The sequence below is a fragment of the Loxodonta africana genome, chromosome 4 (genome assembly GCF_030014295.1).
Source record: "Loxodonta africana isolate mLoxAfr1 chromosome 4, mLoxAfr1.hap2, whole genome shotgun sequence".
NCBI classification, from domain to species: domain Eukaryota; kingdom Metazoa; phylum Chordata; class Mammalia; order Proboscidea; family Elephantidae; genus Loxodonta; species Loxodonta africana.
The window spans coordinates 103,388,612-103,415,199 of NC_087345.1; the positions used below are offsets into that span (position 1 = coordinate 103,388,612).

General features: G+C 39.1%; 1 protein-coding gene and 1 pseudogene across 4 annotated transcripts in view; both read left to right on the forward strand.

The window, feature by feature from the left end:
• ABCD2 (ATP binding cassette subfamily D member 2) overlaps positions 1 to 26,588 on the forward strand; it is an 88,992-nt gene that overhangs the window by 25,775 nt on the left and 36,629 nt on the right. The gene's annotated exons all lie outside the window — the stretch shown is intronic.
• On the forward strand, positions 5,108 to 6,646 carry LOC100668608 (vesicle transport protein SEC20-like; annotated as a pseudogene).

The window sequence follows — 26,588 nt, forward strand, 5'->3', positions numbered from 1 at the left end:
CCATCTGTCATCACCATGGGTTAGACATCACAGAGTACTCCCATCTAGGCTAGAAGCACCTAAAGCAAATGTGAAAGTTACTTTGAGTGTGATACTGTCACATGCCCCTTTTCCTTTCAGTACTTGTACCATCATGTCCACTAGTTTAATTTTTAGGCCACATGCTGTTGTTAGGCAGATAAGGTTTTGTGGACTTCTTTCTTTAAAGTAAGACCTATTGCAGTAGTAGAAAACTACCTGGAACGTAGGAAGATGAAGTCCTGCAATAGCAGTTGTAAGAAAATGACGTACGTGAGCACTGGCATGGATGCTTGTGTTTAAACAAAATAGATGACATCTTGTGACACCAGAATGACTTCTCTTTTTGTCTATGCTTTAAAGTCTTTTGGGAAACCTTTCGATTCTGAAAGCTAAATTTCAGAATACAAATTTTCCAAGTAGAACTTGATTTTAATTTTTTATTTAGGTTAAAATATGTGGAATCATGAGGAAAATATTCAGTGTTATACCACATAATTCTATTGTCCTAATGCAAAGAAAAGTAAATTATATATTTTAGCTGTTTAAGATTTCATATATAATATGAAAAAAAAAATCCAAACCTCTTGCCATCAAGTCATTTCCAACTCATAGCAACCCAATAGAATACAACATGAAGGATATAATTTTTAATATAACTGTCATCTAAGCAATATAAGTTCTTTCCAGGGGAAAATAACAGGTCTCTTTGAGAGCAAAGAAATTTTAGCCTTTGCTCTCAGAGAGACCTAACTATGTTATTTTGAACAAACAGATCACTGGGAAACCTTTCCTTAGTTGTGATATTTACTGTTACTACAGCCTTATTTAAGTAAGGAGAAAAATGAGAATGAGAGAAGTCTGTTTTTTGAGGCTAAAAATGTTTTCAATAATCATGGGTAAAAGTATTTTTTACCATAATTATATAGGTTCTATAAACATGAAAATTTATATTCAAATTTTATAGTACCATTTTTTCTTACAAAAAGGATAGACTTTACTTAAATATATGTAAACAAAAAGCCTAAATGTAGTATTCATTTCTTACATTCTAAAATCTGCTAGCCAGATTTTTTCCAAGTAAATTAGAAAATAATCTTGTGTTTACATTTTAAAAGAAAACTCATTCACCCTTTCAAAATATTTGTTTTTAGGTAATTGTAAGCATTTCTTCTTAGGATATTTCCATTAATGAATATTATAATCTAATATTTTATTGCATTAATATCTAGCAGTAGAATTTTTTTAGTACTAGTTTGGCAGAAAAAGCTGAAATTTCAATATAGAATTGAGACTTATATAGTGAAAGTGAATTTCAAGTCACAGAGACCTTTACAATAATCCACTATATGTACTTTTATGATTAAGAGACTTCTTGTTAGAGGATAGATCTTTGCATGCATCAATCAATGTACATTAATTGTTATTTTCATGGGGAAAAATAGAATGGGTTTTGTTAAAGTGGATTTCTAATGAAGTCAATGTACACAAGAAAATAAGTGAACTATTGAGAAAAAATTCTAATTAAACTTACTAGGTCACTTTTATTATTATTATTATTTTTTACTGTGGTGAAAATATACACACCAAAACATTCGCCAATACATCAGCTTCCGTATTTACAATTCAATGACATTGATTATATTTTTCATGTTGTGCCATCATCATCACTATCCTTTTCTAAAATTTCCTACCACCATTAACATAAACTCAATACCCCCAACAAAAACTTTCCTTTTCTCCCTCCCTCCCATCTCTGGTAATCATTAATAATCTTTGTTTTCTGTGTATTTGCTAATTCTCTATAAGTGAGATCATACACTGTTTTCTCCTCTGCAACCTACTTATATTGCTTAGCAGAATGCTTCCAAAGTTCATCCATGTTGTGGAATGCATCAGGACTTCATTTCTCTGAACGGCTGCATAATATTCTATTGTATGTACATACCACATTTTGTTTATCCATTCGTCTGTTGATGGGCCTTTTGTTTGTTTCAACCTTTTAACTATTGTGAAAAGTGCTGCAATGAACATTCCTGTACAGGTTTCTGTTTGCATTCCTGTTTTCACTTCTGGCTATATACCTAGGATAGGGATTGCTGGGTTATATGGTAGTTCTATGTTCAACTTTTGAGGAGCCAACAAACTTTTCCACAGTGACTGTACTTTTATATTCCCACAAGCAATAGATGGAGGTTCCAGTTTCTCCACAACCTCACCAACACCTGTTGTTTGTCAGTTTTTTTGATTATTACCATTCTAATGGAGGTGATTGTGATTTTGATTTGCGTCTCCCTCCAGGCGCTCCTTGGAAACTCTATGGGGCCGTTCTACTCTGTCCTGTAGTGTCGCTATGAGTCGGATTCGACTCGATGGCAATGGGTTATAGGAGCTCTATGAGTCGGAATTGACAGCAGTGGGCTTGGGGTTTTGGTTTAAGGTCTAAGGATGTTAAACATCTTTTCATGTGCTTGTTAGCCAATTGAATATCATCTTTTCAACTATGCATTCAAGTCCTTTGCCTTTTTTGGGCGGGGGGTGGGTTATTTATTGTTTTGTTGTTAAATTTTAGAAGTTTTAGATATAGTTTGAATATTAGGCCCTTATTTGATATATGATTCTATGGCGTAGTGGTTAAGTGCTATGGCTGCTAACCAAGAGGTCGGCAGTTTGAATCCACCAGGCGTTCCTTGGAAACTCTGTGGTGCAGTTCTGCTCTGTCCTATAGGGTCACTATGAGTCGGAATCGACTCAGCGGCAGTGGGTTTGGTTTTTAGCGGGTTTCTTTAAAAACTTCTCCAAATCTGTAGGCTGTCTTTTCGCTTTGTTAATAAAGTCCTGGGCCACTTATTTTTAGTGAAACCTTCATAAAGAATGCCGTTATGGCTCAGTTTGCAAGCTGAGAATCCTGAATTCTGAAGAAATTGTGAAATCACCTCAATGTGTTCTCAGTTATTGTCTTCTAATATGTAAGCAGTGCTAATAATGAGAGCCAGATAAAAGAAAATCTGGACCCTATTTCTCAAAAATACAAATAAAGACTTTTGCAGGATAAGTTAGTTTCTAATACAGCTTCCTCTCACCCCATTTTCATTAATAATAGGATATGATAATTATTGGCACATTTGATAAGTTTTAACAAAGAAACATTTCACTTAAAATGTAGATTATCCATTATAAACCTGTGGGATGCAGCATGGTAAAATGTTTTGTTTTGCTCAGGTAGTACTTTTAAAAATATCTGGCCAATTTTAGGCTGTTTCGAGATTGAATTTTTTGAGCAGTGTGACTGTATTCCTTAAACAGATAATTAAAACTCATTGAAACCTGCTTGGTTAGCCATACTCTCAGGAAGTTTTCGCTTGGATACAGATCTTGAATGTCTTTTTGTCAGTTCTTGGTACAGAGTATCTGTTTTCCCAACTACTTAAACTCTTGCTTTCATTAATTCATTAATCTCTGGCCCATGAGGAGCTGTGTTGGTGTAGTGATTAAGTGCTCAGCTACTAAGCAAAAGGTTGGCAGTTCAAATCTACCAGCTGCTGAGCAGGAGAAAGATGTGGCAGTCTGCTTTTGTAAAGATTTACAGCCTTGCTATATAGAGACAGAATCTAGATTCGTGGTTGACTGTGGCTAAGGTGAATAGGGATATCAAGGGGGAATGATAGCTAAAAGGTACAGGTTTCTTTTGGGGGTGATATAAATGTTCTAAAATTGATTGTGGTGATGATTGCATAACCGTGTAAGCAAACTACAAACCATTTTATTACATGCTTTAGATGAGTGAATTGTATGGTATGTAAATTGTATCTCACTAAAATTGTTATTATGACCTTGAGTATATCTCACCTGTATTTAGAGATCATCTCAAGAACAGATTTGATGTGTTGAACACTAATGACCAAAGACCAGACAAGTTGTGCAAGGACATCATACACAAAGAAAGCAAGAGGTCATTAAAAAGACAGGAAAGACTGGCCACAACGGATGACATGGAGCACAACAGAGAATCCCTGAGGGAGCAGGAGAACAGTGGGATGCAGACCCCAAATTCTCATTAAAAGACCAGACTTAATGGTCTGGCTGAAACTAGAGGAATCCCGGTGGTCATGGACCCCAAACCTTCTGTTGGCCCAGGACAGGAACCATTCCCAAAGACAACTCATCAGACATGGAAGGGACTGGACAATGGGTGGGAGAGAGATGCTGACGAAGAGTGAGCTACTTGTATCAGGTGGACACTTGAGACTGTGTTGTCATCTCCTGTCTGGAGGGGAGATAGGAGGGTAGAGAGGGTTAGAAACTGGCAAAATCTTCACGAAAGGAGAGACTGGAAGGAGGGAGTGGGCTGACTCATTAGGGGGAGAGTAAGTGGGAGTATAGAATAAGGTGTATATAAGGTTATATGTGACAGACTGACTTGATTTGTAAACTTTCACTTAAAGCACCATAAAAATTATTTAAAAAAAAAAATAGCTTTAGGAATCCAGAAAGGTGCCCCATGATCTTGAGGACCAGCTAAGAAACCAGCTGTTCAATAATAAAAATAAAAGAGCCACCATTTGTTGAGGGCCTGCTTTTATATTCTTTTACTTAATACATCAAAACTACTCCAGTGAGGTAGAATTAATAAATTCAACTGTACACAAAGGAGAACCACCAGGAGCTATGGAAGGGGTGTAAGCAGGGAGGTGACCTAATTCTGGGTTCTAGAAATATCCGGACAGTGAGATGAGGTGACAGGAGGTGCTCAAGCCACTTGCCTTGAATTCCATACGTTAAAATATATATATATATGTATGTTTACCATTTTCTCCTTTACTCCACAATTTATACTCACTCTAGAAAGTGTGAAAAAGTTTAAAGGAATATTTAAAAAATTGTTAATTCCACTTACCAGAACCCGCTAAGAGACATCCCAATTAACATTTTTCTTCTAGTCTTTTTTTCTCTTCTATTTAAAAAGTCATTAGAGTGATTGGCGGAAGACGGGGAAAGGCCACTGTCAGCCGTTTTTGATATTCTCTTCGGCCTGGTTTTATAACAGTAAAACCAAGGGGCGAGGCTGATTTTCCCCATGTGTCGGGGTTGTTCTGTGCCGTAGAGCTGATTCCGACTCACTGCGACCCTGTGGACAGGGTAGAACTGCCCCATAGGGTTTCCAAGGAGCGGCTGGTAGATTCGAGTTGTCCACCTTTTGGTTAACAGACTGAGCTCTCATCCACTTCGCCGCCAGAATGCCTAGTTATTAGGAAACCTTTGCAAATAACTATCAAGAGCCTGCATTAGAAGTTTCAGTGCCGACCTCCCGCTCCCACCGCACTCAAACGGGTCTTAAGGTGGCGCTGCTGCAAGACAAGGCGGGGAGGGAAAGAAGGAGGTGCAAAAACACGTTTGAACTTTGGGCACCGCCGCTGTCCGTAGTAGGCGTTCCCAACATGGCGGCACCCCAAGATGTCCGTGTCCGGATCTGTAACCAAGAGATTGTCAAATTCGATCTGGAGGTGAAGGCCCTTATCCAGGATATTCGCCATTGCTCAGGACCATTAAGTGCACTTACTGAACTGAACGCTAAAGTGAAAGAGAAGTTTTAGCAGTTACAGCACAGGATACAGGAGTTCGAGCAGTCGGCTAAAGAGCAAGACAGAGAGAAGCAAGCTCTGCTCCAGGAAGTGGAGAATCGTAAGAAGCAGATGCTCAGCAATCAGACCTTATGGAGGAAAGCAAATCTCACTTGCAAAATTGCCATCGACAATCTAGAGACAGCGGAGCTTCTCCAGGGAGGAGAGCTTTTAAGGTAGAGGAAAACCACCAAAGAGAGCCTGGCCCAGACGTCCAGCACCATCACAGAGAGCCTCATGGGGATCAGCAGGATGATGTCCCAGCAGGTCCAACAGAGGAAGGAAGCCATGCAGACCCTAGTCAATTCTTCACGAACTATCCGGGATGCAAATGAAGAGTTTAAGTCCATGTCGGGAACCATCCAGCTGGGACGGAAGCTCATCACAAAATACAATCGCCGGGAGTTGACAGACAAACTCCTCATTTTCCTTGCTCTGGCCCTCTTTCTTGCTACCGTCCTCTACATCGTGAAGAAGCGGCTCTTCCCATTCTTGTAGGACGTGAGAGCCCCCAGGTTTGGCCCTTTGAACTCCTGTTTCAGGGTCCATCCATACTGCTGAGCTTTGGCCCTGGCTGCCACACTGAGCCTGGTCCCCGGTTTGCTGCAGTGGCTGAGCCAGTGGCTGAGCAGGTCGGACGGAAGCCCAGCTCCTGGGTTCCTGCAGGGGGCTGGTAGGCAGAGGGCGAGCTGAGCAGTGAAGGAAACGCGTCATCAGGACACCCACACGGACAGGGGCTCCCACCGCCTGAGCCTTGCACACTCGGCTGGCTGCTGCATATGGTATTTAGAGTCCAGCCCCAGGGACTTAATGACCTCCTCTCCTCCCCCCACCCATGGGGCCCTCAATGCCACCTCTGGTGGCGGGAAGAGAGAAGAACAGTGGGAAGGATGAGGAACACACATGTCCATTCCTTGAATAAACTTGATTGTATTTAACAGAAAAAAAAAATATATATATATATATAGTAAAGAAAGAAAAGACCAAAATGGATGTCAGAAGAGACTCTGAAACTTGCTCATCAACGTCAGACAGCTAAAGCAAAAGGAAGAAATGATGATGTAAAAGAGCTAAACAGAAGATTTCAAAGGTAGCTTAAGAAGACGAAGTATTATAATGACATGTAAAAAGAGCTGGAGATGGAAAACCAAAAGAGAAGAACATGCTCGGCATTTCTCAAGCTGAAAGAACTGAAGAAAAAATTCAAGCCTCAAGTTGTAATAGTGAAGGATTCTATGGGAAAAATAGTAAATGAAGCAGAAAGCATCAAAAGAAGATGGAAGGAATACACAGAGTCATTATACCAAAAAGAATTGGTTGACACTCAACCATTTCAAGAGGTAGCATATGATCAGGAACTATGGTACTGAAGGAAGAAGTCCAAGCTGCACTGAAGGCATTGACAAAAAATAAGGCTCCAGGAATTGGCAGGTATCTCAACGGACAAATGGATGCAGCACTGGAAGCACTTACTCGTCTATGCCCAGGAATTTGCAAGACAGCTACCTGGCCAACAGACTGGAAGAAATCCATGTTTATGCGTATTCCCAAGAAACAGAAATTAACAAACAATATCATTAATATCACAGCAAGCAAAATTTTGCTAACGATCATTCAAAAGTGTCTGCAGCAGTATATCAGCAGGGAACTGTCAGAAATTCAGGCCAGATTCAGAAGAGGACATGGAACCAGGGATATCATTTCTGATGTCAGATGGATCCTGTGTGAAAGCAGAGAATACCAGAAGGAAGTTTACCTGTGTTTTATTGACTATGCAAAGGCATTTGGCTGTGTGGATCATAACAAACTATGGATAACATTGCAAAGAATGGGAATTCCCAAACACTTAATTGTGCTCATGAGGAGCCTGTACATAGATCAAGAGGTAGCTGTTTGGACAGAACCAGGGGATACTGCGTGATTTAAAGTCAAGAAAGGTGTGAGTCAGGGTTGTATTCTTTCCCCATACCTATTCAATCTGTATGCTGAGCAAATAATCCAAGAACCTGGACTATATGAAGAAGAACGCAACATCAGGATTGGAGGAAGACTCATTAACAGCCGGAGATATGCAGATGACATAACCTTGCTTGCTTAAAATGAAGAAGACTTGAAGCTCTTGCTGATGAAGATCAAAGACCACATCCTTCAGTATGGATTGCACCTCAACATAAAGAAAACAAAAAACCTCATGACTGAACTAATAAGCAACATCATGATAAACAGAGAAAAGATTGAAGTTGTCAAGGATTTCATATCACTTGAATCTACAATCAACACCCACGGAAGCAGCAGTCAAGAAATTGAAAGATGCATTGCATTGGGTAAATCTGCTGCAAAGGACTGCTTTAAAGTGTTGAAAATCAAGGGTGTCGCCTTGAAGACTAAGGTGCATCTCACCATAGTATTTTCAGTTGCATCATATGCATGGGAAAGCTGGACAATGAATAAGGAAAACTGAAAAAGAATCGATGCCTTTGAATTGTGGTGTTGGCAAAGAATATCAAATATACTGTGGAGTACCAAAAGAAAGAACAAATCTGTCTTGGAGGAAGTATAACCAGAATGCTCCTTAGAAGCAACGATGGCGAGACTGCGCCTTACGTTCTTTGGAGATGTTGTCAGGAGAGATCAGTCCCTGTAGAAGAACATCATGCTTGGTAAAGTACAGGGTCAGCAGAAAAGAGGAAGACCCTTAACGAGATGGATTGACACAGTGGCTGCAACAGTGGGCTGAAACATAACAATGATTGTAGGCATGGTGCAGGACTGGGCAGTGTTTAGTTCTGTTATTGCATAGGGTCACTGTGAGTCAGAACTGACTCAATGGCACCTAACAACAATAGTAGCAAAGCTGTCATTAAAAAAAGAGGAAGATTTGCAGCTTTGGAAACCCTATGGGGCAGTTCTACTCTGTCATATAGGGTCACTATGAGTCAAAATCTACTTAGTGGCATTGGGTTTGGTTTTTGGTTTTATGGCCCGTAAGTCAATTACTGATCCCCTGGTGAGTTTCTGTCTTCAGCCATTGATGTCCTGAAAGCCCAGTCTTTTATTTATTTAGCTAGCTCACCTGCTAAAAAAATATTATATATGCTAACACTCACCATGTTGTCAGGAGGATCCAGTCGCTAGAGAAGAACATCATGCTTAGTAAAGTAGAGGGTCAGCAAAAAAGAAGAAGATCCTCAACGAGATGGATTGACACAGTGGCTGCAAAAATGGGCTCAAAGTAACAATCATGAGGATGGCATAGGACCGGGCAGTGTTTTGTTCTGTTGTACATAGGGTCACGATGAGTCAGAGCCAACTCCACAGCATGTAAGAATAACAATAACAATATTCACTATACGGAACACTTGATGATGGTTGGGGGAAAAGAGAGAGAGAAAGAAAAGGGAAGGAGGAGTGAAGGAGGAGGTAAAGGGAGGGAAGGGAAGGAAGAGAAGAAGAGAGGAAGGAGTGAAGGAAAGAGGGAAAGAAAGAAGGGAGGAACTGAAAGGGGTGAATGAATAGGAAGACAGATGATAGCAAATGTCTAATGCCAAAAAGTAGCAAAATCTTCTGTCCCTTGTACTTTTATATTTTTCTTCAGGGATCATTTGTATACACCACATTAAATCTCTCCTCAGCAACAATCTCCAGTTGAGTGCCAACAAATTATGTAATTCTGTTCCCAAGGCTCCTGCTCTCACCACCCTTCCTTGGAAGAAACATCTTGGGACAGAAATTTTAACCATCGTCTCTTACTACTCAAACCCACATGCTCAAATACTTATTGTTGGATGCTGCTGAGTCGATTCCAACTCAGAGCCACCCCATGTGACAGAGTAGAACTGCCCCATAGGGTTTTCTAGGCTGTAATCTTTATAGGAGCAGATCGCAGTGTCTTTCTCCTGCAGTGCCACTGGGTGGGTTCTAACTGCCAGTCTTTTGGTTAGCAGCCTAATGGTTAGCGATTATGCCAGCAGGGCTCCTTAGGCTAAGGTTTTTCTTTGTTCACTAGATCCAAAATAAAAAAAAATAAAAAAAACCAAACTTAATGCCATTGAGTCTATTCCGACGCATAGCAACCCTATAGGACAGAGCAGAACTGTCCCATAGAGTTTTCAAGGTGGATTTGAACTTCCCACCCTTAGATTAGCAGCTGTAGCACTTAACCACTACACCACCAGGGTTTCTAGATCCAAAATAGATTCAAATTTCCCATAACTTTTTTTTATGTATGAAAGATTCACTTGAACAAATTTCTGTCCATTTATGATTTTGGTGTCTCAGAAGTGAAAAATTAGGAAAATGAAGGAAAGAGTGTATTATAAGGATAGATTTAAATTTGATTTTAAAAAAAATTCCAAAAAGGAAAAAAAAGGGGCAAATGCAGTGTTGTACTTCACATCAGGAAAATTGTTGTACTTTATTATCTGTCAATACACATTTACTTAAACTGGTGTTTCTTTTCATTGTTACCAAGGTTTGTTGGAGCCTTGCTGTAAGGTACTATGGAAAATAGACAGATGAGTAAGACACAGTCACTTTCTTTATGGTGCTTACATCTAATTTGGTTATAAACAAAAACATGCAATTATCTATAATAAAAGCCATAATAAGGTCCTTAAGAAATAGAAGAAATGCTATAGATGTTCAAAGTGAGGAGAAATAAGTTAGATCAGTTTGTCATTTGACCTGGGCTTTGAAAGTTAGTTAGGATTTTAACAGTTGGCATGTATTGCATAAGTTTCTCCAATGTCTAGATAGGTCAAAAATGCCACAGATGCAAGTAACCACAAGTTTTTTTCCTGTTTTTTTGGACAATTCTAAGCAAAGTTATATCATATCCTACCCTCTCCCTAGCATGCTAAGCTGAGAAAAAGCAAACATTTGTTACACTCATTTCAACTAATACTAAATATTATGCATTCATAATACTAGAAATAGTAGAGACCATCCCCTTAGGTCCTTAAGCATTACTTAAATGTTGCTTTTAGCCGGAGCTTTTCTATTTACTTTTTTAAGGTTCTCTAATATGCTGCCCAAGGAGCCCCAGTCGTGCAGTGGTTATACAAGGAAATGCTAATTGAAAAGTGGGTGGTTCGAGCCTACCAGCTGCTCTAGGAGACAAAGATTTGGCAGTCTGCTAGTATAAATACTACAGCCTTGAAAACCCTATAGGGCAGTTTTACTCTGTCCTTTGCAGTTGCTATGGGTCAGAATTGACTTGATAGCAAAAGGTTTGGTTTTTGATTTTAGTGTGCTGCCCACCACTTGTCAGTTTGTTGTGCTGTGGTGGCTTGCATGTTGCTGTGATCACTTGAGTGTTGCTGTGATGCTGGAAGCTATGCCACCGGTATTTCAAATACCAGCAGGGTCACCAGTGGTGGTCAAATTTCAGTATAGGTTCCACACTAAGACAGACTGGGAAGAAAGACTTGGTGATCCACTTCTGAAAAAAGTTGGCCAGTGAAAACCTATGGATAGCAATGGAATATTGTCTGAGATAGTGTCAGAAAATGAGTACCTCCATTTGGAAGGCACTCAGAATACAACTGAGGAAGAGCTGCCTCCTCAAAGTAGAGATGACTGTCATAGATTGAATTATGTCCCCCCAAAAATGTATGTATCAATTTGACTGGGGCTTGGTTTCTAGTATTGTGTGGTTGCCCTCCATTTTGCGATTGTAATTTTATGTTAAAGAGGACTAGAGTGGAATTTGAGCATCCTTACTAAGGTCACATCCCTGATCCAGTGTAAAGGGAGTTTCCCTGGGGCGTGGACTGTACCACCTTTATCTTACAAGAGATAAAAGGGAAGCAAGCAGAGATTGGGGACCTCATACCACCAAGAAGGCAGTGCCGGGAGTAGAACGCATCCTTTGAGCTGGGGTCCCTGTGCCTGAGAAGCTCTTAGTTTGGGGGAAGATTGATGAGAATGCTGACAGAGAAAGAAAGCCTTCCCCTGGAGCTGTTGCCCTGAGTTTAGATACTTAGCCTACTTTGCTGTGAAGAAATAAATTCCTCTTTGTTAAAGCCATCCACTTGTGGTATTTGTTAGAGCACTACTACTTAACTAAGACAAGGACCTTAATGATGTGGACAGAGTCAAACTTTCATGACCTTTTTTTGCTGGTGTGGTGTGACTTAAAATGACAAGAAACAGCAGCAAACCTCAATTAGTAATCAGAAGGTGAAATGTATGAAGTATAAATCTAGGAAAACTGGAAGTTGTCAAAAATAAAATGGAACACATAAAAATCGATATCCTAAGCATTGTTGTTGTTGTTGTGTGCCATGAAGTCTGTTATGATGCATAGCAACCCTATAGGACTGAGTAGAACTGCCCCATAGAGTTTCCATGGTGGACTTGAATTGCCACCTTTTTGGTTAGCAGCCTGGGTCTTAACCACTTTGACACTAGGGCTCTATCCTAAGCATTAATAGGCTAAAATGGACTGGTATTGGCCATTTTAAATCAGACAATCATATGGTCTACTATGCTGGGAATGACAAATTAATGAGGAATGGCATTACATTTATCATCAAAAAGAACATTTCAAGGTCTATCCTGAAGTGCAACACCGTCAGTGATAGGATAATATCTACATGTCTATAAAGAAGACCAGATAATACAACTATTATAGAAATTTATGCACCAACCCCTAAGGCCAAAGATGAAATTTAAGATTTTACCAACTTCCGCAGTCTGCAATCCATCAAACGTGCAATCAGGTTGCATTGATGATTACTGGTGATTGGAGTGCAAAAGCTGGAAACAAAGACGGAGGATCTGTAGTTGGAAAATATACCGTTGGTGGTAGAAATGACACCAAAGATTGCATGATATAATTATGCAAGACAAATCACTTATTCATTGCAAATACATTTTTTCAACAACAAAAATCATGTGACTATACAATGGATCTTGTCAAATGGAATACACAGGAATCAAATTGACTACATCTGTGAAAAGAGACAGTGGAGAAGCTTCGTATCATCAGTCAGAACAAAGCCAGAGGCTAATAGCGAAACAGACCAATAGCTCGTGTGCAGATTCAAGTTGAAGCTGAAGAAAATTGAAACAAGTCCACAAGAGACAAAATATAAACTTGAGTATATCCCACCTAAATTTAGAGACCGTTTCGATAATAGATTTGACTCACCGAAGACTAATGACTGAAGACCAGATGAGTTATGTGATTACATCATACATGAACAAAGCTAAAGGTTATTAAAAAGGAGGAGTGGAGCCAAGATGGCAGAATGGACAGACACTTCCGTCGAACCCTCTTTACAACAAAGACCCAAAAAACAAGTGAAAGAAGTACATTTGTGACAAGCTGGGAGCCTTGAGCATCAAAGGCAAGCTCAGGCAACGAACTGAGGGGTAGGGGGAAGAAGAGGCCGTTCAGAAGTGGAGAGGAGTTACGGGACCTGAATCGTGGGGAGCACTCAGGCACCATTCCTGGAGCGGCGGCGGCTGCAGCAGCAGCAGTAGCGGCAGGCTGGTCCTAGCCTTCGGCCACAGTTTCCTCAGGGAGAAGCAGCCAGCCACACAGCCCGCTCACGCCTCCGGAACCTGAGGCAAACAACACTCTCGGCAAAAGCTCAGTACTTGCGTATATTTTACCGCGCCCCCCCCAGTCCCCAAGTCGGCTTCAGTGGCTGAATCCCTAGGCCTGTGGTAGACCCTGGTGAGCACCTAGAGCCATCCTACCGGCCTTGGGGAAGGAAAAAATTTGCAACTGGGGGGAAAAGATAATTTGCTAGCTCTATTAAATGGGGGAGCTCAGGACAGAAGCGGCTCCTGTCCAGGCATAAAACATCCGTGGACCTTGAGCACCTTTCCCTTCTGCATGGACCTGTGTGGGTCTATTTCAGGAGAATAGGCCCTTGTTGGCAAACTCCAACCATTTCAGCTGTGCAGTGGAGTGGTGGGTGTTTGACGTTTGACGTTGCTTTGCCTATTAAACAAGGTCCTCACCTACCCACAACAGGGACCTAAGGACTGGTAGCTCCATTCAGGTCACCCAGCCACCCGCGACAGGGGTCCAAAGATAACTGGTACCTCCCAGTCCTTACAACCAAAAACTTTGGGTGCTCATGGTCCCTCTGCAGAACCCACCCTCCAGCATGCTCTAGGGAACAGAGACATGTTTTCCTCAGAGACACTTGGGGGTTGGTTCTCAGCCCCCTGCCTTGTTCAGAGCGTGACCCCCTGCTGCAATCAGATACTGGTATATACGCAAATCACCACTAACCCCTCTAAGACCGTAGGTCAGAGCCTGTACACACACTTGATATCAGCTACCTGGAAACCTGAGCTGAATTCGGGCAAGAAAACTGAATGGACTCCTAGACTGATATACCTGAGGACAGCTCTAGCCAGCTGGGGACAGGACACCAGAGCTCCAAAGGCAAAAATAATCAAGCTAGCTCACTCAAGCAACCCATAGGGGTATACCAAAACAAAACAAAGCAAGCAGCTACAACACAGTAAGCAAGCATAAACTAACACAATAACTTCTAGATGGCTTGGAGACAACAGTCAATATCAAGTCGCATAAAGAAACAGACCATGATCACCTCAACAGGCTCTCAAAACAAAGAATCCAGGAATTTTCTAGATGAAAGTGCATTCCTAGAATTACCAGCTGCAGAATACAAAAGTTTAATATACAGAATCCTTCAAGACATCAGGAAGGAAATGAGGCAATATGCAGAACAAGCCAAGGAACACACAGATAAAGCAACTGAAGAAATTAGAAAGATTATTCAGGAACATAATGAAAAGTTTAATATGGAAGGGAAAGAGGGCCCGGATAAATAAGGCATTACTGAAAAGGAAGAACAAAGTGGGAGGCCTTACTTTACCTGATTTTAGAACCTATTATATTGCTATAGTAGTCAAAAGAGCCTGGTACTGGTACAACAACAGATACATGGACCAGTGGAACAGAATTGAGAATCCAGACATACATCCATCCACATAGGAGCTGTTGATATTTGACAAAGGCCCCAAAACAGTTAAATGGGGAAAAGACAGTTTTTAACAAATGGTGCTGACATAACTGGATATCCATCTGCAAAAAAATGAAGCAAGACCCATACCTCACTCCATGCACAAAAACTAACTCAAAATGGATCAAAGACCTAAATATAAAATCTAAAACGATAAGGATCATGGAAGAAAAAATAGGGACAACGTTAGGAGCCCTAATACATGGCATAAAAAGTATACAAAACATTATAAAGAATGCAGAAGAAAAACTAGATAACTGGGAGCTCCTAAAAATCAAACACCTATGTTCATCCAAAGAATTCACCGAAAGAGTATAAAGACTACCTACAGACTAGGAAAAAGTTTTTAGCTATGACATTTCTGATCAGCGCCTGATCTCTAAAATCTACATGATACTGCAAAAACTCAACTGCAAAAAGACAAATAACCCAATTAAGAAATGGGCAAAAGATATGAATGGACACTTCACTAAAGAAGACATTCAGGTAGCTAACAGATATATGAGGAAATGTTCACGACCATTAGCCATTAGAGAAATGCAGATCAAAACTACAATGAGATTTCATCTCCAGCAAGGCTGGAGATGAAACACACAAAATAATAAATGTCGGAGAGGCTGTGGAGAGACTGGAACACTTTTACACTGCTGGTGAGAATGTCAAATAGTACAGCCACTTTGGAAATTGATTTGGCGCTTCCTTAAAAAGCTAGAAATAGAACTACCAGGAATCTCACTCCTTGGAATATATTCTAGAGAAATAAGAACCTTTACACGAACAGATACATGCACACCCATGTTTATTGCAGCACTGTTTACAATAGTAAAAAAGATGGAAGCAACCAAGGTGCCCATCAACAGATGAATGGATGAATAAATTATGGTATATTCACACAGTGGAATACTACACATTGATAAAGAACAGTGAGGAATCTGTGAAACATTTCACAACATGGAGGAGCCTAGAAGGCATTATGCTGAGTGAAATTAGTTGCGAAAGGACAAATATTGTATAAGACCACTATTATAAGTGGTTGAGAAATAGTTCAAACTGAGAAGAAAACATTCTTTTGTGGTTATGGGAGGGAGGGTTGGAGGGGGCATTCACTAATTAGATAGCAGATAAGAACTACTTTAGGTGAAGGGAAAGACAGCACACAATACAGGGGAGGTCAGCACAATTGGACTAAACCAAAAGCAGTTTCCTGAATAAACTGAATGCTTTGAAGGCCAGAGTAGCAGGGGCAGGGGTCTGGGGACCATGGTTTCAGGGGACATCTAAGTCAGTTGGCATAATGAAATCTATTAAGAAAACAGTCTGCATCCCACTTTGAAGAGTGGCGTCTGGGTCTTAAACGCTAGCAAGTGGCCATCTAAGATGCATCAATGGGTCACAACCCACCTGGAGCAAAGGAGAATGAAGAACACCAAGGACACAAGGTGATTACAAGCTCAAGAGACAGAAAGGGACACATGAACCAGAGACTACATCAGCCTGAGACCAGAAGAACTAGATGGTGCCCGGCTACAACCAATTACTGCCCTGACAGGGACCGCAACAGAGAACCCCTGAGGGAGCAGGAGAACAGTGGGATGCAGCTCCAAATTCTCATAAAAAGACCAGACTTAATGGTCTGACTGAGACTAGAAGGACCCCAGTGGTCATGGCCCCCAGACATTCTGTTGGCCCAGGACGGGAACCATTCCCAAAGCCAACTCATCAGACATGGATTGGACTGGACAATGGGTTGGAGAGGGATACTGGTGAGGAGTGAGCTTCTTGGATCAGGTGGACACTTGAGACTATGTTGGCATCTCCTGCCTGGTGGGGAGATGAGAGGGTGGAGGGGGTTAGAAGCTGGCGAAATGGACACGAAAAGAGAGAGTGGAGGGAGAGAGCGGGCTGTCCCTTTAGGGGGAGAGTAATTGGGAGTGTGTAGCAAGGTGTATATGGGTTTTTGTGTGAGACTGACTTGATTTGTAAACTTTCACTTAAAGCACAATAAAAATTATTTTTTAAAAAAAGGTTATTAAAAAGACAAGAAAAAACCAAAATTGGTGTCAGAAGAGACTCTGAAACTTGCTCTTGAATGTAAAGTAGCTAAAGCGAATAGAAGAAATGATGAAGTAAAAATGCTAAACAGAAGATTTTAAAATGTAACTCAAGAAGACAAGCTAAAGTATTATAATGAAATGTGCAAAGACCTGGAGGTAGAAAACCAAAAGGAAAGAACACACTTGACATTTCTCAAGCTGAAAGAACTGAAGAAAAAATTCAAGCTTTAAGTTGTAACATTCAAGGATTTTATGGACAAAAAATTGAATGACACAGGAAGCATCAAAAGAAGATGAAAGGAATACACAGAGTCACTATACCAAAAAGAATTGGTCGATGTTCAGCCATTTCAGGAGGAAGCATATGATCAAGAACCGGTGGTACTGAAGAAAAAGTCCAAGCTGCACTGAAGGCATTGGTGGAAAACAAGCCTTCAGGAATTGATGGAATACCAACTGAAATGTTTCAGTAAACAGATGCAACACAGAAGCGCTCACTCACCTATGCCAAGAAGTTTGGAAGACAGCTGCCTGGCTAACTGACTGGAAAAGATCCATATTTGTGCCCATTCCAAAGAAAGGTGATCCAACAGGACGCACAAATTGTCAAACAATATTAATAATATCACACACAAGTAAAATTTTCTGAAGATAATTAAAAAATGGCTGCAGCAATACATCCACAGGAAATTGCCAGAAATTCAAGCCAGATTCAGAAGAGGACAGGGAGTCAGGGATATCATTGCTGATATCAGATGGATCTTGGCTAAAACAGAGAATACTGGAAAGATGTTTCACTGTGTTTTATTGCCTCCGCAAAGGCATTCGACTGTGTAGATCGTAATGAATTATGGGTAACATTGCAAAGAATGGGAATTGCAGAACCCTTCCTTGTGCTCAGGCAGAACCTGCATACAGACTGTCATGGGTTGAATTATGTCCCCCTCAAAAAATGTGTATATCAATTTGGTTAGGCCATGATTCCCAGTATTCTCTGGTTGTCCTCCATTTTGTGATTGTAAATTTATGTTAAGGAGGATTAGGGTGAGATTTTAACAACTTTACCAGGTCACATCCCTAATCCAGTATAAAGGGAGTTTCCCTGGGGTATGGCCTGCACCACTGTTTATCTTACAAGAGATAAAACGAAAGGGAAGCAAGCACAGAGTGGGGAAACCTCATAACACCAAGAAAGCAGTGCCAGGAGCAGAGCGCATACTTTAAACCTGAAGTTCCTGCTCTGAGATGCTCCCAAACCAAGGGAAGACTGATGCATGACAAGGACCTTCCTCCAGAGCCAACAGAGAGAGAAAGCCTTCCCCTGGAGCCAGTGCCCTGAATTTGGACTTGTAGCCTACTAGACGATGAGAGAATAACTTTGTCTTTGTTAAAGCTGTCCGCTTGTGTTATTTCTGTTATGGCAGCACGAGATGACTAAGATATAGACCAAGATGCAATCATTCGAACAGAATGAGGGGCTACTGCAGGGTGTAAAATGAGGAAAGGTATGTGTCAGGGTTGTATTTTTTCACCATACTTATTCAGTCTGTATTCTGAGCAAATAATTTGAGAAGCTGGACTCTGTGGTAAGGAACACAGCATCAGGATTTGAAGAAGACTCATTAACAACCTGTGATATGCAGACAACACACCCTTGCTTGCTGACAGTGAAGAGAACTTGAAGGGCTTACTAATGAAGATCAAAGACTACAGTCTTCAGTGTGAATTATACCTTAACATAAAACAAAAATCTTCACAACCGGACCAATAAACAGCATCATAATAAATAGAGAAGATATCGAAGTTTTCAAGGATTTTATTTTACTTGGATCCACAATCAACAGCCATGGAAGCAGCAGTGAAGAAATCAAAGAACACATTACATTGGGCAAATCTTCTGCAAAAGATCTATAAAGTATTAAAAAGCAAAGATGTCACCTTGAGGGCTGAAGTACACCTGACTTAAGCCATGGTATTTTCAATTGCTCCATATGGATGAGAAATCTAAACAATGAATAAGGAAGACCAAAAAAGAATTGATGGGTTTGAATTATGGTGTTGGCAAAGAATTCTGAATATACCATGGACTGCCAGAAGAATGAACAAATATATTTTGGAAGAAGTGTAGCCAGAATGCCCCTTAGAAAGGATAGTGAGGCTTTGTCTTGCTTACTTTGGACATGCTATCAGGAGGGAGCAGTCCCTGGATAAGGACATCATGTTTGGTAAAGTAAAGGGTCAGCAAAAAAGAGGAAGACCCTCAGTGAGATGGTTTTACACAGTGGCTACAACGGTGGGCTCAAACATAGCAGGGATTGTGAGAGTGACACATGACCAGGCAATGTTTTCTGTTGTGCACAGGTTTGCTATGAGTCAGAAATGACTTGACGGTACCTAACAACAACAGTGAGCTGCAGGAGTCTGACATTTCCACGGTCTCCACCTAAGAAACTTATTTCTCCTTTATTGGAAAATGACCGTTCTTATATATTGAACTTTACAATCTGTTAGTACTTCTTTAAAAAGCATAACAAAAGATGATCCTAGAATGGGAACATGAAAAGGATGCGCTTTATCATCTCTCCTGTTTAATGTTGTGCTGGAATTCCTAGCTAGAGCAATAAGGCAAGAAAAAGAAAGGGCATCCAAATTGGAATGGAAGAAGTAAAACTTTCCCTATTCACAGATGATATAATCCTATACTTGGTAAACCCCAAAGATTCCACAAGAAAACTACTGGAACTAATAGAAAGATTCAGCAGAGTAGCATGATACAAGATCAATGTACAAAATTCAGTTGGATTCCTATACACCAACAAAGAGAGCTTCAAAAAGGAAGTCAGGAAAACAATACCATTTATTATCACCTCTGAAAAGTTAAAATTCTCAGGAAAAAATCTTAACTAGGGACATAAAAACCTATACAAAGAAAACTACAAAACACTACTACAAGAAACCAAAAGAAACCTACACAAAAGGAAGAACATAGCTAATGGATCGGTAGACTCAACACTGTGAAAATGTCAGTTCTACCCAAAGCAATTTAAAGATATAATGGATTTCTGATCCAGATATCAACAGCATTCTTTATTGAGATGGGAAAACTAATCACCAACTTTATATAGAAAGGAAAAAGGCACCGAATAAGTAAAGCATTGTTGAAGAAAAAGAACAAAATTGGACACTTCACACTACCCGATCTCAGAACGCACTGCACAGGCACGATAGTCAAAACAGCCTGATACTGTTAAAATGACAGACACATAGACCAATGGAACAGAATCCAGATGTAAATTCATCCACCTATGAGCAGCTGATCTTTGATAAAGGACCAAAGTCCATTAATGGAGAAAAGACAGTCTTTTTAACAAATGGTGCTGGCAAAAGTGGAAGCCCATCTGTAAAAAAATGAAATGGGACCCATACCTTACACCGTACACAAAAACTAACTCAAAATCGATCAGAGATCTAAATATAAAACCTAAAATGATAAAGATCATGGAAAAAAAAATAGGGACAACACTAGGGGCCCCAGGACATTGCATAAATAGAATCCAATCCATAATTAACAATGCACAAACACCAGAAAAGGAACTAGATAACTGGGAACTCCTAAAAATTAAAAACTTCACCAGAAGAGTAGAAAGAGAACCTATAGACTGGGAAGAAAATTTTGGCCATGACATATCCATCAAGGGTCTAATCTCTAAAATCTGTAGAATACGTCAACACCTCTGAATACAACAAAAAGACAAATAATCCAGTTAAAAAATGGGCAAAGGATATGAACAGACACTTCACCAATGAAGACATTCAGGTGGCCAACAGACACATGAGGAAATGCTTGAGATCATTAGCCATTAGAGAAATACAGATCAAAACTATAATGAGATACCATTTCAGTCCACCATTACTGGCATGAATTAAAGAAAAAAAAAAAAAATAACAAATGCTGGAGAGGTTGCAGGGAGATTGGAACTCTTATGCACTGCTGGTGGGAATATAAAATGATACAACCTCTGTGGAAAAAAATATGGCACCATCTTAAAAAGCTAGAAATAGAAATACCATATGATCTGGCAATACCACTCCTGGGAATATATCCTAGAGAAATAAGATCTGTCACACAAATAGACACATGCATACCCATAATGTTTGCAGCATTATTCACAATTGCAAAAAGATGGAAACAACCTAAGTGCCCATAAATAGATGAATGAATAAACAAATTATGGTACATAAACACAATGGAATACTACACGGTGATTAAAAAAAAAAAACAATGAGAATTAGCAAAACATCTCATAACATGAATGAATCTGGAGGGCATTATGCTGAGTGAAATAAGTCAATCACAAAAGGACCAGTATTGTATGACACCACTATTATAAAAATCCAAGATTTATACACAGAAAAAAACTCTTTGATGGTTATGAGGGAGGGGAAGATTAGGGAGGGGCAATCACTTCCCTTTGGTAAAGGGAAAGACAACACACAATATAGGGAAAGTCAGCACAACTTGACCAAGGCAAAGTCATAGAAGCTTCCTAGACATATCCAAACACCTTGAGGGACTGTTTGGGCTGAGGGTTGGGGACAATGGTCTTGGGGGATATCTAGGTCAATTGGCATAAAATAGTTCTTAATGAAAATGTTCTACATCCTACCTTGCTGAGTAGAGTCTGGGATCCTAAAAGCTTGTGAGCAGCCATCTAAGAACATCTGTTGGTCCCAGCATGTTCGGAGCAAAGGAGAATAAAGAAAACCAAAGACACAAGGAAAATATTAGTGGAGAGGACTAAAGAACCACAGCCTCTACCAGCCTCAACCCAGAAGAACTAGATGGTGCCTGGCTACCACAACCTACCTCTCTGACAGGGATCAAAATAGAGGGTCCTGGGCAGAGCGGGAGAAAATTGTAGAAGAAAATTCAAATTTACAAAAAAAAAAAAAAAACTTACAAGTCTGTTGGTGACTGGAGGAACCCCAAGACTATAGCCCCCAGACACCCTGCTAACTCAGAACTGAAACCACTCAGGAACCCCACCTTCAAGCTAAAGATTAGACAGGCCTATAAAAGAAACAGCCATACATGTGAGGAATGTGCTTCTTAATTCAATCACGTATACAAGACCAAATGGGCAGCACCTGCCCGAAAGCAAAGAGAGGAGGCAGGAAGGAACAGGAAAACTGAATGAATGGGCACAGAGAACCTAGGATGGAAAGGGAAGGGGGGAGAGTGCTGTCACATTGCAGGAATTGCAACTAATATTGTAAAACAATTTTTTGTATAGAATTTCTTTAATGAAAAACTCATTTTCTCTATAAACCTTCACCTAAAACACACACACACAAAAAAGATGACCTTAGCTGATGTGCATAATACTCATTATTTCCTTCACTCATTTTTGTCAGAAGATATTCTGAAATTGTACATAACATTTTATTTACCAGCTCAGTATTTGTTTACTGACTAGTGGTATCTTCAAGTACCATGTTACTTAATTTCCTAGACTAAATATTAATACCACTTAATAAATGAAGTAGTTATAAATCACATTTTAAAATTAAATTCAACATAAAAAAAATCCTGAGTTTGGTTGTAAGCAAGAATGGTATCATTACTAATTAGACTGTATAGCAAATTTAAATGTAATTATTTCTGACTCTGTCTCCTTGTCTGTGAGCTGTACATATAGATTATGAGCTACATAAGTTATGCTAAATTAAAAAAAATAGAATATATTAAATAATTGAATTGGAATTCAGAAGGAATTAGAGGCTTAGAGTTATACAGCAGTTCAGAGCAAGGGTTAGAGTTCCCCGAGCCTTTTGATACAGGCCTCCTGTATTCACTGCCTCTCATTTTCAGAATAATAACATCATCATATTAAAAATAACTCCCTATGTATGATGGAAAAGGGAAACCCTAGTGGCGTAGTGGTTAAGAGCTACAGCTGCTAACCAAAAAGTCAGCAGTTTGAATCCACCAGGCGCTCCTTAGAAACCCTATGGGGCAGTTCTACCCTGTCCTGTAGGGTCGCTATGAGTTGGAATCGACTTGAGGACAACAGGTTTGGGTTTTTTTTTTTTTTTATGATGGAAAAATATGCTCTTTCACCTTAAGTATTTTCTCAGGTAATAATAGTAATTAAAGCTTCTAGCATTGTCCTAATTTCTAGGAAGTTAAAAAAAAAAAAATCATTCTTATCATTGCCATCCACTTTTCAAAAATTTCTGTAAGCGTCAACTTTTTCTTAGTAAAAAGAACCTGTGACATTAAATTTCAGCTTTTAAAACTTCCAGTATTTAATCTATGCTTCTTTTTTATGGCATTCCCCTTGTGCCCTTTAATTATATAGCTCATGTATCTTTAAAATAAAATGAATTAAAATTAATTTTATTTGGAGAATGTTGTGACCTTTTGCAGTAATGTATCCTAGGGCATCTTGAACAAGGGCTAAGCATTGCTGGCCTATTATAAATTTTAAAAAAATATTTATGATACGGCAAGCAATGTGCTAGTCCCTATCTATACATATTATATAAGTTTTTCATGTTTTTCTTTATGACCACCTGTAAGGTTGGTATTAATATCCCTATGTTGTAGATGAGAAATGGAGCCCTGGTGCCATAGTGGTTAAGCGCTGAGCTGTTAACCAAAAGATCGGTGGTTCAAACCCACCAGCCGCTCCACAGGAGAAAAGACCTAACCATCTGCTCCCATGAAGATTTCAGCCTAGGAAACTCTATGGGGCAGTTCTGTTCTCAGTCCCATAGGGTTGACAGTACACAACAACAATAGATGAAAAAACTTAAAAGTCACCCAGCTGAGAAAGTTGGAGCCAGCATTTGAACTCAGATAAGTGTGACCTTGAAGTCACTTTGTCTTGATTATTGCTAGCAGCAATGGAGATACCTCTGGCCTTGCAAATGAGTCTCATCTACTAAAGTTATTGCTTAGTATACTCAATCTGCACTAATATCAAGCTATTATTTGGGTGTGAAGGCCCTTAAAATCGTGGGGAGAAAAAATTCACGCCGAAGTTAAGTTTAGCACAGGTACTGGCTGTCATTCACATATGTTAATGTGAATGAAGCTATGTTCTTATACATAAGTGAAATTCCTTTTGTTTTCAAGTTCACTTTCAAATTATATCTACTCTTTCATGTTTTTTCTAAAATCCACTTCTCTGTAAAGCTTTAAATAATCTCTCAAAAATGTCCCCTTAGTTTTAAATCAGACTTCTTGCAGAGGTATAAAAGAAGCAGATCTTAATTTTCACAGTATATTATGGCATAAAAACGTCATTGTTTACGCTGTTTGTTGTCAGAAGAAGAGATAGTCTTTTGCAACAGAGCAAAAACTGTGTTTTGTAACAGAAGTTCATCAGAATGGACAGAACATTTCTTAAATGTCACTTATACCAACATTGACACAACTGCACTGCACACTCAGATGTGTGCCAAATAAATGTGTGCCAGATGAAAATCTCCAAGTGGGTTCAAATCACCAACTTTTTGGTTAGTAGTTCAGTGCTTAAATTGTTTGTAGCACCCAAGGACTCCTTTTTGGAGGAATAGGGGACCTCTGGTTTTATGTTATATCAGCAAGAATCCAGGGGAGCCTTGGGCGTGGGGAGAGGGAGTTGTTACTTGAGCTGACTTTGCCCATGCTGAGTCACCATGACTAAAGCTTTATAGGATATAAGCTAGAAAGGGCATCCATATGTCTCTGTCTAGCACTGTTGGTATTCCCAGTATATCTATAGAGTGTCGGTTAGCATATTGTAACTCTTCAATACATAATTAATGAGTGACTGAATGGACATCTTCAAAGATTTGGTTTCTACTACCAAACCAGTCTGGCTTCTAACTCATGCTAATTATAAGCAGTCTGACGATTTTATTACTTGTGCTATATATGTTCCTTGATCCCCTTTCTGTTAGGGATCAATATATGTCATATAACATGTCCCTTTTTGAGAGGGGAAATTATTTTGGCCATGAAGAAGACTTGGTAGCATTGCTGCATCTTATTGACTTTTTTTTTTTCTTTCTGATTAATTGAATCAAAGCAAGTAAACTTTATAGAAATATCTTCAGGCATTTGGCTGACAGAATTATAAATTGTATATTCGACATCACCTTTGTAATAATTATTATAGCCCAGTTTTTTAAAAATTACTTTTTAGCATAAAAGAATATACAAATGTACTCATAGACATGATTTTTTATAACTTTCTGTTGCTTGGAGTAATGATAAGAACACATTCTTTTTTTCATATTTAACTCTTCTATGGACTAATTTATACAAATAATAATGGAAAAAATACTCCTTTTTATCCAAAAGTTATCCTCATTTTACCTAATGCTGTCAAGTCGATTCCAACGCACAGACACCGTATAGGACAAAGGAGAACTGCCCTATAGGTTTTACAGTGAGCGGTGGTGAATTTGAATTGCTGACCTTTTGGTTAGCAGCCAAGCTATTAACCACTGTGCTACCGGGGCCCCTGTCATCATTTTATAGGCCAATTATTAGATTAAACCATATGAAATTGCCATTTTTATAGATCAAAAGGTGAAATATCAGGCTTTTTATATGGCAATGTAATATACTGATAAATATGCATAGCAAGTGACTTTTAGAGAAGGTTACATTCTTATCAGCTTGGCAGTACTTTGATTCTTCCACTAATATCTAAAAATATGTTATCCCAAAAGTGTAATTTTAGTATAATAATTCTTTTCAGTTGGATATTTCTTATTTTTATTACATATTTATTTTAAGAATATCAAGAACTTATTTATTATGCATTCAGGACTCAAATCTAGTTCTTACCATAAATGAAAAAATCTGATGACATGATTGGTCTCAACATGTACATTTATATAAATTATTAATAACTAGATTTTATAGATTTCAAAATGCAAACTTCTTATTACTATGACAACAGTACTTTGTTGTGCATCATTCTTAAACTTAACACATCTCATGCCTTTAGTATATTTAATATTGCTGTGAAATTTTTATCAACATCGTTCCCAATTAAATTCTAGATTACTGTGAAATACTAAAAAAATATTATGAGAGAAAACATTTTCTCTCCATATAGTCCTGTCATGTTACATTTTTTCTTGGAGTTTGAGTTGTCTTATTTGTTCTCAACTTATGAAATATTTGGCATTTGGGGTGATCATTCCAGAGACTCTAGTCACAAAGACAGAGATAACACTTCTCAGTGTTCTCTCTCCTTCTATCTTTGTCTCTATTAAAGAGAACAGTAGAGAATAATATAGAAATATAAGAGTATAAGCCCTAACAAACTTCAATACATTTTACCCACAATATCATAAGTTGTCAAATATTTAAATGTTAACATAAAAAAATAGGGAGTATAATACAAATTATGCAAGTACCTTGAGATATTTGAAATATAGCATAACTTTAAAAACCCGCAGTCAGTGGGAATGAATATAATTTTACTTTACTTTTAATATTGTAATTAATAGTTTTAAAGATAGATGCATTTAAAAGAATTCCAGATTCCAGCAATAAATAATTATGATAATAATGCACTAGTGAAAATTAGGAAACCCTGATGGCATAGTGGTTAAGTGCTGTGACTACTAACCAAAAAAAGTCGGCAGTTTGAATCTACCAGGTGCCCCTTGGAAACTCTATGCGGCAGTTCTACTCTGTCCTGTAGGGTCACTATGAGTCGGAATTAACTTGATGGCAATGTATTTTTTAGTGAAAAATAGTTAAATTATACTGTTATATGTATGGGTTTCTCCTAATACATACAGGGGTGTGTCTAGGTTTTAATAAAACTAACAAATATTCCTTTTCTGGTAGCTACTACTTATGAGTAATCTAT